This window comes from Oryctolagus cuniculus, chromosome 1, assembly GCF_051225735.1.
Source record: "Oryctolagus cuniculus isolate XC-2025 breed Fujian yellow rabbit chromosome 1, ASM5122573v1, whole genome shotgun sequence".
NCBI lineage: Eukaryota > Metazoa > Chordata > Mammalia > Lagomorpha > Leporidae > Oryctolagus > Oryctolagus cuniculus.
The window spans coordinates 204,988,975-205,003,987 of NC_142867.1; the positions used below are offsets into that span (position 1 = coordinate 204,988,975).

At 40.6% G+C, this 15,013-nt stretch overlaps 1 protein-coding gene across 2 annotated transcripts in view; it reads left to right on the top strand.

Moving 5' to 3' along the window:
- Positions 1 to 15,013, top strand: part of PLPPR1 (phospholipid phosphatase related 1) — a 335,427-nt gene that overhangs the window by 807 nt on the left and 319,607 nt on the right. The gene's annotated exons all lie outside the window — the stretch shown is intronic.

The window sequence follows — 15,013 nt, forward strand, 5'->3', positions numbered from 1 at the left end:
CCCTCAGCTGTAAGCGTTGCCATTGATTTTCCCTGGGCGCGGGCACCTGTCAGCCTCGCTTTCCACCGCCCTGCGCCCTGGGCGCATGGTAGTGGTGGTCGGGTTGGCACCTGGAGGATTGGGGGATAGCCTTCGGCTTTCTGATTCAGCGCCAGTGCCAGAGGCGCCGGGGTGAGGCTCGGGTCAGTGCAGGGATGAATGATGAGTTACTGAAAGGCTTGCCATAATCACCTCCCAGAAACGCTGGGCGCCGGGATCTCTCGTCCCTAGGGAAGGTGCTGTCTTCACGCACACAGCTCGGCAGCGCTGGGAGCCGCACCGTGGCTGCTGTGACAGTGGTGTCAGGGGAGGCTGGGGCTTTATTCTTGAACCGGGGTTTTATGACACACACGTGTGGAATATGTGGAGAATTCTCGGTTATTATTATTATTCTTTGTGCGAATATTATTTTTCTTGTTAACCTCTTTGGTGGGAAAGATTATTATTATTATTATTATTTTATTATTGTTATTTTGCCGCCTGCAGCTTGGTATCTAGGTCCCAAGTCCCTTGCTGCCCAAAGGGAGAAGGTCCTAAGAAAAGGACTCCCTAAATTGCCAGCCCCGCTGGGGTGGAGTCTCAGAGTGCAGAGCCTGCCAGCAGCTGGGTTGAAAGCCTGAAATGCAAGGGCTCTTAGAAACAGCCAGGACAGGGTCGGCACAGGAGGAGGCCACGACCGGGACAAAGGGGAGTGGAAGAGGGATAGCGATAGTCACTTAGGAGACTAAGTGGCCAGAGGCCCATGAAGGCAGGAAGAGGTGGAGGGCAAGGCTGGGGCCGCGCAGCCTTAACGGCATTCGGCATTCGTGTGATCCTTCTGCTTCTGTGGTTGGCAGCTCCTATTCACAGGGGGCAACTCTGGTTGGAGATGTCTGGAAGGTCACATGAGAAGCGTAAAAACTTGATTTCTGGGCTAACCTCCGCATAATCACAAATTCGTTCTTTAGGTCTAGAAAGTGCCACGGCCAAAGTTTCTCCATCTCTGTTTGCTTGTTCCTGGAAGGTGGAATGGGAAGAGGTTCATTTTTGGCTCGTCTGTATCTTAGAGCCATGAATTTGTAAGAGAAGCGTAGGGATCTGAAAGCCCAACTGAAGCTGACAGAGAGACCCTGGAAACTCAGATCCAGTTCTTGTGACTACTGTCAGCAGAGGTCACGGAGCCATCTCTGCTGCTCTTTGGAATGGAGACCTTTTTCAATTTTTAACAGTTTGTGTGACTCCTTTGAAGTGGGAGAAAGCCTAATACACAGGAATTACTTGAGAAATTCCCCATATAAGGGAGACTTGGGCTTATAAATCGGCATAACCAGAGGTAAAGACATTCTTGAGGAAGAAAAGAGGGCAATTGAGAAAGTGGTGCACAGTATTCAAACATCTTGACTTCTGTGATTTTTTTAAAAAGGGCATTCAGTAAGATAGAAATCTGAGAGTGTTTTTTATTTTTCAAATAACCAGTGAAGTAAAGACCTTTCTAGAAATATTTTTAAGTTGAAATTGGCATAGAGGGGTTTTAAAAATAATTGTAAGCATATGTCCTTTGTTTCATGGTGAACATTTTCATTTTCTTTGCAAATCTTGGAAAGAAAAGATTGGTGTCTTTTTTTTTTCTTTCTACTGAACTCTTTATTTGCTCTGTTATGATAGGATTCCTTCTCTTCCCTCATCTGCAAGATGATCTGCAAGATCATTTTGATGATATTCAGATTCTATTCACATGCACTTATTGCTCAATCAAACTGTATTTCCCACTGAAGGCCATATAAAAGTGTATAACATTGTTCTGGCCAGCACAGATTGTGCAATCTAGTCACATCTAGGACAGCTCTGTACTCTACTGTGAGCTGTTAACATGTACGCTATATTGCAATCTCTCCTCCATCCAGAAAACGTGCATTGTCTAGAGGGACAAAAACACATAAGGAAGTAAAAAAAAAATAGTTCTAGGCTTCAAAAGGGTGATACAGGTATTTAACTATATATGCTGCAATCTGATTAACTGTTAGAATTTTAGAGTACACCAGTGCCAATAGGACAGACATGTAAGTGGTTTTTTTCTTCCTCTGGGGGATTTAAGCAGATGATCATGGAGATATTTTTGAAAAGTGAATAGTCTTTAGCAGGTGGGAAAGGATAGAAAGGACATTCCAGGCGGGGGAAATGTGTGAACACTTGATAAATGAGGCTAACATTAAGTCATCTTATGTGGTTAGAACCATACAAGGATGAGCAGCATGTGGGCAATGCTGATCAACACCTAATGCTGTAGAGTGAGGGACTTCATTGAGATGTGCCCAGTATGCTATGGAAACACAAAGGGAGAGTATCCACCTAAAGAAAGTAAGAAAATCACAAAGATATTTTGGGGGGGGGGGGTTGATGTGAGCTGAGTCTTGAAAAAGGACAGGGAGAAGAAAAGGGATTTCCAGGCAGGAAAAAAATGTAAGCACTGAAAGTAGTTCTATATAGCTGCAGCAAGAGCAGTTGGGTTCCTAGCTCCTTGGAGTGGCACCACATCAGGCCAGAGAAATAAACGGGAATCAAGAGTGAATGGAACCAGCCCCAGCAAAGAGTTTTGATGTTATACAAAGGTCTAGGAGCACTGGGAGAGTGGGAAAGTTTCAGATATGGTCAGATTTGAATTAGAAAGTGATGACTGTGACCACAGTGTGGAGGAGGAATTGGAGGTGGTGAGACTGGAGGCAGGGAGTCTATTGTGGACAGTAGAATGTGGTGTGAAATTGTGAGGGTGGTGGCAGTAGAGCTGCATTGGAGGGAGATTTATGTATCTGGGAAACAAGTCTGAAAACTGAAGCCTGCTAGTCTAAGAAGGGCCTCTTGCTGTGTGCTCCTGCATCCCCCACCACTTTTCCAGCAATCCCTTGTATAGCTGTCTGTTTAGCACTGTGAAGACCAGGCATCTTCAGCACTCAGCACTGGCCTGGTTCAGAGTAGAGGCTCAATAAGTACTCACTGAATAAATGATTAAATAAGTGAATGAGAAGTCTAGTCATGAAATAATGATTCCTGCATTAGTATACCAGAAGCCAACTCATGACTTCCATTTCTCCAAGTTGATCAATTTTTAGGAGGATAGTAATGAAATGTTCCAGGGAAACCACAGTCCCAAACAAGAACACATTTTCTTAGTCACCCCTATGAAGAAGAGTGGTCCTCTGAAGTGCCACTGGGAAATAGCCTTGTGACAACATATTTTTAAAACTAATTAGAAAGAGAGAGGGAAAGAGAGAGAGAGCGCAAGAGATTGAGAAAGAGAGATCAAGATTTCCCATCCATTGTTTTACTCTTCAACTGAAACCTGGCACCCAGAATGCAGTCTGGATCTCTAATGTGGGTGGCTGGAGCCCACATGTTTGAGACATCACCTGCTGTCTCTCAGGAAGCTGGAATGGAGAGCAGAACCAGGACACAGTCCCAGGCACTCCAATAGGGGCTGCTGTGTGTAATCAGTAGCTTGACCCCTGCCCCAAATACCTGCCCCTGTACTTTTTTAATGCTTAAAAATTTATATTCACTGCACCTTGGAAACTACAGAACTTAATACAATTCCTGGTACATAGGAGGTTGGTGTAAATGTGAATCCTTTTTCTTTTTTGATTTTTTGGAATTTCCTGGCTTCATATACTTTGTGAAACTTTGGAAATAATCTTGTACTGGGAGTCTATAAGCAACAGAGTATCATTTAATTAACTCATAATATTTTGACATCCCACAAGGGCCAGACCACCCATGTACCATGTACTAGTCATCAACTAGGTTCCCTACTGAACCCAGCCTAAATGTGTGTATTGAATTCCACTCTGAAAATCCCATAAGAACTGTCAGAATGGAGAATTTCCCCTAGAGAATTTGTTTTCAGATTGACTATAGAACATGAAGGCAGAGAATCAAAGATGGTACTTTGGGTTGGACCATTGATATCTGGATGAATGGTGATAGAAGAATGAGGAGAGGGAATGGACCAAGGAGGAAAAACACATGAAGCTATTGGGCAGAAGTTAATTTTGGGGTAAACCTGGAACATCCAGATCTGAGTATACATTAATTTCACAGTAAATGTCAATCACTGTTTTTATTGAAGAAGAGGATAGAAAGAGCAGGAGACCATGGAGCCAAGCACAAAATCTCAGCATTTAGCAAAATTTAAGGATTAAGGAGAGAAACAAGCAGTAGAGAGCATGGGAAGGAATTGCTCAGGACACTTGGGAAAGAAATGGCCCAAAAGCAAACGGTCCAGGGAATCATATGAAAGGGTGGTCAGATTGCATCGGAGCAATCCAGACCTTGTCAGACCTGGTGTGAGTTCCTGTGTATGGAATCTTGCTTCACCCCGCACACCTAGGATGCCTCTCCCCACTTTATGCCTGAGGCAGCTGACACGAAGTGGTTCCAACTGCAGGTCCATAGTTACATACCAGTAAGTGTCAGGGTTAGGTCTCAAAGCCAATTTTGCAATCCTATTAACTATCTCCCTTCATCAAATAAGTAAATTACTAGGATGATTTTAAGTGACCAGAGATTGAAAAGACTGAAGTTAGGAAAGTGAGGAAAGACAATAAAAAGGACTTCTGCAAACATTAGGAAATCAAGTTTAGTACAACAGTGTGCTTCAAAGCTGTATTGCAGAGTTGAGTGGGGAATGAGAGGATAAGAAGAAACAGGCCATGTGTACCTGTCAGTCTTTGGCAGAGTGGCAAGGGAGCGAGTTACAGGACCATAAAGAGAAGCCAAGTGAGCTGTGAGAAAGTTTTTATCAGGGGATGGCAGATGGGAAGAGCTAGTGTCTCTGGAGAATAAAAAGCATGAGAAATGAGTGCAGGAGAGGAGAGGTAGGGAGGAGAAGGATGCTGCTTGAGAGCTTGGAAAGAGGGATTGAGAACAGATAGATGCTTTTCTCTCCTGCAACTAAATGATGGAGGTGCTTACTGGAGCCCAAAGACTTCAGCTCCTTGAGTGTCTTGGGAACTAAAGGATCTTCTGAGTGCTCTACTCTGGTGGAGACACTTGGGCAGGCCAAGAAGTCTTGCTTGTTTATGTAGCGCAGTGACTGAGAGCATGACTTTAGAGTTAAGATGCTGCCTGAATTGGTTCTGAATCAATTCCGCATTCTTTAATTCTGGCTCTGCCACTTCTCATCCCTGTTACTTTGGGCACAGGGTTTATTTCTATGTGTTTGAAATTACTCCTGATGTTAATAATAACAGATGATACTACTAGAACCCATTGCATAGGATTATGAGCATTGCACAAGTTAACAGTTTGCAAAGCTTGGCATAGAGTAAGTGTTCAATAAGTGGTAGGTATTACACATGATTGTAGTGGTGTGAAAACCATAAAGCTTTGATTTTATGCTCAGGACTCTAGAGATGGTGTTGCTTTTGCATTTGCATAATTTTTTTTCTGGTTGGTTATAAATAATTGACTCTGATCCTGTCTTCCCAAGTGCAGGGACTAAATCATTAGACACAATATTACAGCTCTGCTGTCATCTGCTGGTGGAGTAGATATGTGTTGAGAATGTCAGCCAATAACATTTGTCTTGTTGCCTCCTTCTCACACCTGTCTGGGGAGGCTGGAAGTTTGCTTGCCTTTAGGCTGATTCTTACATTCTTCAGGCTCATAGGCATCACACAACAGGGACTTAGCTGTTGGGAAAATTGTTTTAGGATAAGTGACTACATGTATGAATTACACCACCCCTTTGGTACTGAGACAGATAAACTCAACCTCATACGTGAGGTTTAGAACACTACTTAGGAAATTAAATGTGTCCTTATTTTTGGAAGTTTGTGGTGTGTTTTAAAACAGGATTCCAGTGCATATGGATGGCCCACCATCTCGCTAATTGGTAGCAGGGCTTGGACTGGAAACCAGGTCTGACGCATAACTAGTGCTCTTTGCATTACATGCTGCCAAATACTTTTATTACTGCATCATAATCAAAGACTACTTTTCATTTTTTGGTCTCATCCATCCCATTTATGTTTCAATGATAGTCAGCTTACAGTTCCTCCAATGAGATATTGCATTTTTAACTTCAGATCTTTGGTAGTGCTATTTGTTCTTTTTGGAATTCCTTTCTTGGCTCCTCTTGCCAGACTCCTTTAATCCTGTAGGTCACAGAAACTTCCTCAGAAGGTTGTCCTGACCACATAACACTAAGGTTGGCTTCTTTTCTTTCCCAGTGGTCTCCAAATTTGTATTTTCAGCACCCATTAAAGTGTTCAAAAAACATTTTGGAGTGAATGGCTGAATGAATGTATCCTACCCTTTTGAGTCATTGATGATGCCACAAATAATGCAGTTTTATGATAAAGAAAAACTAAGACTTTGCAAGTGGAAAAGTTCCCAGGAAGCTGTCAGACTTCCAAATGAAATCCCATGTTGAAGTGCCTGGGTTTGAGTCCTGCCTCTGCTTCCTATTTAGCTTCTTGATAATGTGCATTCTGAGAGGCAGCAGGTGATGGTTCAAATACTTGGTCCCTGCCATGCATGTAGGACACCTGGGCGGATTTCTTGGCTCCAGGGCTTTCTTGGGTGTTTCAGGCATTTGAGGAGTGAACCAGCATAGGGAAGAAATCTCTGTCTCTCCCTCTCTTTCTGTTGCTCTGATTTTCAAATATATCTCCTGACTAGCTAAAACCAAAGAAGATAGATTGGGAAACTGAGAACTGTGTGATTTTCCAGAGGCCTCTGCTTTAAGTGGTGTCAGAACTGAAGCAGCAACCTATGTGTCTCGATTTCAGATCCAGACTCTCCACTGTGCCAAGCACTTAGTTGTATAATTTTTTTTTTGACAGGCAGAGTTAGACAGTGAGAGAGAGAGAGGCAGAGAGAAGGGTCTTCCTTTTTCCGTTGGTTCACCCCCCAAATGGCCGCTATGGCCAGCGCTGCTGCGGCCGACGCACTGCGCCGATCTGAAGTCAGGAGCCAGGTGCTTCTCCTGGTCTCCCATGCGGGTGCAGGGCCCAAGGACTTGAGCCATCCTCCACTGCCCTTCCGGGCCACAGTAGAGAGCTGGCCTGGAAGAGGAGCAACTGGGACAGAATCTGGTGCCCCAACTGGGACTAGAACCCGGGGTGCCGGCACCGCAGGCAGAAGATTAGCTTAGTGACCCACGGCGCCGGCCTCACTTGTATAATTTTTAAAAATATTGTTTATCTTTATTATTGAGTGTTTTTATACCCATGTAAATTTTATGTGCAATGCAGATGTGATGTTTCTCCTTTCTGACCCTAGTTCTAGCCCTGTTCTTTCCACAATGGTAGGAAAATATACCTCCTAGCCTTCCAATACTGGTAAAGAATATAATAATAATATGTGTGGTAAGAGCCCTAATTGAAAATATTGAAAGTAATACCATTCTGCATAGCTAATGAATGTTTCATGACCTGGCTGTTCTGCAAATCAGTAATCATTACATTCATATTGTAAAAGCCAGGCTAGAAGGATAGAAAGAAAAGCTCTTGTCTACCTGTCATCTGTGTCTGTCTATGTCAGGGCTAGAAGAAATCTAGAGATTGTCTCGACTATTTTCTTTATTCATAAATGTATGTGTGTGATTATTTCTCTACATGTATGTATATATATATATATTTAATGGAAGACCCCAGATAAAAAAGAGGAGAAAATTATTCTGTTCATCAACTTAGCTAGTTTTGGTTTATGGTACTGCTGGCCCATTTTGAAGATTTGAGATCAGGAGGTAGAATGAGTGGCTCTGGCTATTTCTGCCTATTTCCCTTCCTTTCCCAAAACAAAAGAATAAGTGGGAGAAGGAACATAGCTGGAAATAAGGAAAAGAGACAAAGGAAGAAAATTTTGAGTGGTTACCTCTACGTATTATGCAAGGTGGGCTATAGAAGAGGCTTCACAAGTATCTCCTTCATTTACACAACACACTGGAGAATCGATGTTCATGTCCTCACTTGACAGCTGAGAAAACCACATCTCAGCAAGGTGAGTTAGCTACCCCAATCTCTCGCAGCTAGAGTTGGATTCAAACCCGGTTCTGAATCCAAAACCTATACTCATGCCACTTGAGGCTTCTGATTTGCAAAGCCTTGGAGTTTCAGATCACCCCATAAATTTATTGCCACTCCTGAAATCTTGGGTGGTGAACTTCAGAGGCTTGTCAGTGTTAACTGGATGGGAAGCCATCAGTCAACTCTGCATCCTGCTGTTATTTCCTCCTTGGAGGGTACATTTATCTTTCCTCCTTCATCAGTTACATCAGAAAGAAGAGATACATACACATAGGATAGAAATACCTTTCTTTGTGTGCATGTCATAAATTTTTACATGACATGAAAGCATATATTTTATATTGCCTCCATTATGTTACAAAGGGCTTTTTCTTTGGGTATTATGGCTTCAAGTGTTCTAGAAATGCTCGCAGACACCGACTGAGGGAAAGGTGATCATATTTACTGAAGCAAATCTTTCACAATGAGGGGTAATGTGTTTGGATGACTGACTGTCAAGGGTTTCTGGGTGTCCTTTTTATTGAGTCTCTGTTGAGTAGTGTGGAGCAGTGACCCCTCCCTTCACCAACATTTGAATTCAATGAAATACATAATCAAGTGGAATCAGATACAATTAACAAGAATAATATCTGGTTGAGAGGGCTGCTGTTCAGCTCCCTGCTCTACAAGCCAAGCATGCTTTATTATCATTCGCATCTTCCAGCCTTTGCTAGCTATTGCTTCCAGGCAAACCCACATACTCAAATGCTCTAGTAATCAGCTTGCCACCTTCTGTCCCTGGGTTATGGAACTAAGGGAAAAAACAGGGAAGACCTCTCCTCTCACAGTTGTATTAACAGAAAAAACATTATCTTTCTGTATGTTATTTTTTTTCTGCAGTATAAAAACAACGCAGTATTTCTAGCTTTGAGAAAATCTTTTGGTGTTTTACAGGGGTTGACATGTAGCATGTGACAAACAGTTTTTGATCAGACTAATTTGGAGCAATTACAGCATCTTGACAATTGAAAAATAAATCAAACCAATTATATATGCATTACAATGATATATAAAATGCAGATATAATGAAGTGCTTGGTAGAGAAAGTAAATGTCACTCACATTTCTGCCCCAAACTTTTCCCCACAAAAACCTCCTGTGAATTTTATGGTGTGTGTTCGTTCAATATTTTTAGCCCATTAACATTTAAATTTTATTTTTAAAGGTAGGTTTATACTTCACCCATTATTTTATTATTTACTTTTAGCTACAGTTTTAAGTAGAAGCCATTTCTTTTGATTAGTAAACATTTGGTTAAGTACTACTATTGTATGAGAAGGAAGAGTGATGATTTCTATCTTAAAATAGAGCTCAGCTGACATATCTCAGGTCCTTTGCCATCTGTCCTTGTATATATTGTGTAGACATAGCCAGTGAACAAATATTTCTGAATGTCGTCTAAGAAGCCACCTACTATACCATGTGCTTTTTAAGTGTTCATATCCTAACAAGAGATAAAATAATGAAGGAATTTATTTTGAACTTAGGGCAAATAACTGTAATTTCTCCCCAGTTCACAGAATGACTGATAGGAGCAGTCTATTCAATTGTTTTCTTTTCCAGATGAGAAAGTTCAGATCCATCGATGTTAGGTGACTTTTCCTAGGTCCACAACTGGATTGGAGATTGGAGATGCTGGGATGAGAGGCAAACGTTCCAGCCTCTCAAGCCAGTATTGGCTCCATCATAACTGACTGTAAAACTCCAGGAATAGGGAAGCAGGGAGCTTACCACACGTATTTGCTTGAGCAATGAATTCCTGGAAAACCAAAAATCATGCTTTATGTAAATGTTGCTACAGAGATTGTCTCCCCAACTTCCCACATCCACCTGCCTATCTAAACTTACCCATGCTGCATCTTTTCCTCCAGGGACTGATATCATCGTGTTAGAATAACACTTTAAAGTTAGACAATAATTAGTTGTAATGTTGAGATGAGATGGACCTGTGTTTCCCAGGGAGTGTGTGTTTACAAACCCACTGATGTTTGTTTTTTTTGTTTAACTTCTTGCCATCTTGAACCTTTAGGAGTGAATTCCAAAACAGTGCATCTTACCTGCCAGCTTTAATCAAGTCATGAACTCTTTTATTAACTGATGGTTTTTGACCATGATAGGAACAAAAGTAAAATTCCGATTATTTAAAAAAAATTATTAATATAAGGAGAACAGATTTTATGCATTCCTTCCCTGCTCATGTGGTACATTAAGAACATGGACTGTGTAATTAGATGTAGCTGGGTTCTAGCCCCAGCTCTGCTAATCACTAACTTTGAGATGTTAGGCCAATCACTTGATTTTCTAAGCCTCGGCTGTCTCGTTTGTGAGATGGGAAAATGAAAATACTCCTCTTCCCACACAAATTTTGTATGGAATAAATAAATTACTTGCTTTAACATAGCTTAGAGGATACAGTAAGAACTAAATGAATTATAGCCACTATTATCATTCATTATTATGATATACATATGACATGCAGCTGATATAGCACCCAGAACCACTAAGATGTTAAGCTTTAAATACTGGGTTATCATATTTTCTTCCAAAACACCTTAACTTTCTTTTTTCTTTTAAGACAATTAAGACTTAAACCAAGAGACTGACAATTTGACCCATTATACTGCTGGCCTCCAAACTTTGCCAGATCATTTTCAGAATCTCATCTTTGGGTACTACTGGCCTATGAATCACAGAATTTAGAAAAATAGTAAAAGGTGGGGAAAGAAAGGATTCGTATGGTTTGTTGTGCTCTGTCTAGTCTGGGGTGCAGTTTCCAAAGCTCTGTGGAGTACTATGGGGTCATGAAAAAACTGTAGACCACCCAGAAACCCTGGGCCTGGAGTCTCTGCTGGGGAAGCTGTATAAGGTAAGAGTCTGGTTACTTGAAACATATAAGCTCAGATCTCCACCACTTGATTTCTTAGGGGGCATTCATCTTTGGATGTTTTATAATTATCTCATTTTGAGCAGGAATTTTCACTGGTATGTCAGCTGTATAGAGGAAATTTATCAGACCAATTGAAGGGAAATGTGAAGTTCTTGAAAAGTTGAACCATGTTAAAAGATAACATGGCAACCGACACTCTTAAAAGGTGTCAGCCTTTAAAGGTATCATCAGGAAAAGCAAGTCTGAATGCAAATAGTAAAAAACTAAATTCTATGCCTCTAGAGGAAAAAAAAAGATAATTTATAGAAGAAGAATTGAAGGAAGAGAAACTCATTCAGAACCAAGCAAATGGATCTCCTGACATTGCAAGAAGTCTTAAATCAGTAGAATACATGAGAATTTTGTCAGCATGTTGGTAGATTTTTCCAAATAGGACATCTGGGGGAGAGAATTCTACTTAAGGTTTTTAACCAAAGGATGAAACTTCATCCAGGAGGGAATCTTCCTCTCTTCTCTCACCTTTGCTGTGAGTCTCTATTTCTATAATTTGTCCTTGAATTTAAGATTCTTTGTTGTGGACCAGAGGGATAAGTTCATGAGAACAGGACTTCTTTTTCCTTTCATTCCTTCAGAAAGCACATAGGGATCATTTCCAGAATACTTTCTGTCTCACCATTTTTCTGGCCTATTGCATCCTTCTGTAGGAAATACAGTATCTATCAACTAGGAGTTTCTCTCTTGTGGATGCTTGATTTCCCCTCTTACCCTGAAAATAATAGTAGATTGCCTTTATAACAGATTCAGCTTTTAAATAAACCTACTGTTGAACTTCAAGAACTATAGCAAGAAACTTGAAGTTTTTTCTTAATCCTCAAAATTACTCTGAGTTATTTCTGTTTGAATTTAGAAAACTACTATTACTTAAATGATTATGCTTCTAACCAGAAGGAAATTTAATAGAATTATAATTTCCTAGATGCTATGGTTTGGGTGGGTTTGATGTATGTGTCCCTCAGGGATTTATGTGTTGGAGGCTTGGTTTCAGTGTAGCAGTAAGAAGTGGTGGACCCTAAGAGGTGGAGCCTATGGGGAGTCCTTGAGTCACTGGAGAGATGCCATTGGAAGGGATGATGGGATCCCAACCTCTCAGCTTCTAGTTTTGTGATGTGATCTGGTCCTTTCACATGTGTTCCTGCTCCTGCCATCCACCATGAGGTGATGTAGCCAAGGGGATAGTCCTCACCAGGGGCTGTGCCATGCTGGTGGACTTTCACCATCCCAAACTGAACTAAATATGCCTCTTTCTTGATAATGTTAGCCTGCTAACATATTTCATTATAGTAATGAAAAATGGTCTAATACATTGGATAATGTTTTATAAGTGAAGATGATTTAAATATTTAAAAAATGTGAGTTAAAGATAGTAATGGCTCAATGATTATGGGAGAGGAGAAGCAAACTTCACTTTACCAGTTGCTCTATATGGACTTTGCTCAGCATAGTTTCTCCTCTGATGTTTCTTCAAGGACTGAAGTTCTTTTTCTCCAGAGCTCCGTTTCCCTTGCTTTTGTCTTTGTCTACTCTGTTGTGCATTTTAGACAGCTCTTGCTGTTGATTCCTAATGCATGACTCCCACACCCTCCCCTGCAAGCTTTGCAGCTCATATCTGCTCCTTTGACAAAGAACACAGGGATCATTTGGAAATGATGTAATGTGGTGGAAAGAGTGAGATTTCAGTCAAAAGAACTGAGCTTAAGCCTTGAATATGTCACCTACTCACTATGTAACCTAAGAATCTTCTTACCTTATCTGAGATTTAATTACTTTATTTATAAAGTAGAAGACAAGGGTAACTCAAAAACAGAGTTTAGAGATAATGTACTGGAGAGTAAATCCTAATATTTTACAAAAGTACTCATTATTACTAATTCAACACCATTATCTTATAGAAGATGATGAGAGATGAAGTAATACTTTCAACAATGTGAGGCTCAAATTTTTAATGTTCATTTCTCAATTGAAAACCAGAGCATGTAATGTGATTCAGATGGAAATGCATGTGCTGGTTGATGATCTAAATCACCCTAGAATCAGATATATTTCTCTGTAATAGGAAAAGAAAGTGTTCTATGGGAAACAGTACACACGCTTGGCATTCATACAGGGAATCACTTTACCTAGTTTGCCTAAAATTACTTACCTATGGCCATGAAGTTTTATGCTTACTATGTTCCATTTTTAATATGAAAAGTATCTGAGATTTCCCAGAGGAGTTGAGAGTGTCCTCAGCTTTAATTTTAAAACTGTAGGTAGGTGAATGCGGAAGCTGCATTCAAAAGAGGAGAAGGGAGCCAGGGTCTGAGCTGGTCCAGAAGCAATCAGCTATTTCACAGGAATCTAAAATAGAAACACAAAGGCCTTCTCGGTCATGGCTGTTATTAGAAAGCATTAAATTCAGTGTCAAAGGAAAGGCTCCATGCTCTCTACTTTTGTAGGATTCAAGCAACCCAAACCATTTTGACTGAAATTAGTGGGAAAATTAAACTGGCTGAATAGTCTAGACAGAGTCAGAACAGGCTGATTGAGATATTTAGACAATAATTGAAATGATACCTTCGTATTCTTTGGCTTGTTAGACATATATATGTATGTAGTAAATATTTGTTTAATTAGTGAATAAATGGAAGTGTAATGAGTAAGTGAACAGAAATGAAAGAGAAGTGAACTAAAAGAGCAATAAATGAATGGAGTGACTCTGAGCATTCTGCAAGTTGGAAGCTAGATGCCCAATTGGCAATAGTTAGGAAGAGAGTAAGCCAAAAATGCACTGTATTAGATATTCCATGTGATTATTCTATTCTAAAGAAGCATGTTTTAGCAAGGCAGGGTCAGATAAGAGGCTGGTCCCAGAGCTCTGCAATCTGTAAGTCATAATGCCACCTTATGCTTGAAGAATTTATGGTGTCCTTGTTCTGCCCCTTGGACATAGGACAGAAAAATGAGAAGAGAGGGATTTTGGAACCCAGTAGATGGTTTTCAGTTCTGATTTACTAGTTTGGGCGTGGGCAAGATGTTTAGCCCCCCTGGCCTTCTGTTTCCTTGTCTAAAAGTGGGCTCCTAAAACTTACCTCTATAATTGTTGCAAGGAGTATCTGAACTGTCTGTAAATCTCCTGACACATTGTTTATTCTCAATAAATGTCAGCTGATTTCTCCTTTCCTTATCTTAGATTGTAAAAATGTAATAACCTTCAGATACAGACATGTCGAAAACCAACAAGAAGTCACAGCTTCTTCCAACATTGTAGAAATCCACATTAATCAGCCAATACTGGTTTACTCCTCTAAAATCTAACATATATGTTTAAGCTTGTACATACTGTAAATGCACTTTTTGAGGTCCTGTTAAACATGAGCTTTACCTGGTCAGTGGCTCTGTGTGTACTTTCTCCTGGTAGACCCCAGCCTAGTCCATAGAAGAAGCTCAATAAATCACACATTATATACATGTATCAAAACATCAACCTGTACCCTATAAGTACGTACAGTGATGTATCAATTAAAATATATACAATTCTGTTGACTGAATGAATCACCTTCTCTTTCATCCCATTTGTTGTGCTCAGCTGCCATTTGAGCCACTTTATTTCTTCTTCTTTTTCTGTGCCTTGAGAACTATGTCAGGAGAAATGTGCCAGAGGAACAGGTCCATAAATAGATCATTGCTCACAGGGAGAGATGCCAAATGGCCTTGTTCTGTTTCCAAGAAAACACTCAGCCTCCTGAAAAGCAAAATGAAAAATAAAATGAAAACTGAGCTTGTCATTTCATTGGGAAGACAGCGTGATCCTTGATCTAGTAAGCATTTGAGGTAGGACGCACTAAATCTGGCTTGTGCTAATTAAAAGCCACAGAGACTCCAGAGACCCTGGTCTTCTCCAAAACTGCGTGAATTTCTTACTGGTCTCATACACTCCCATGTGTTACTGGAGAAGAATATACCACTTTGGGATATAAGGCTAGGTGGGGCTCACAATGAGGTAGTAA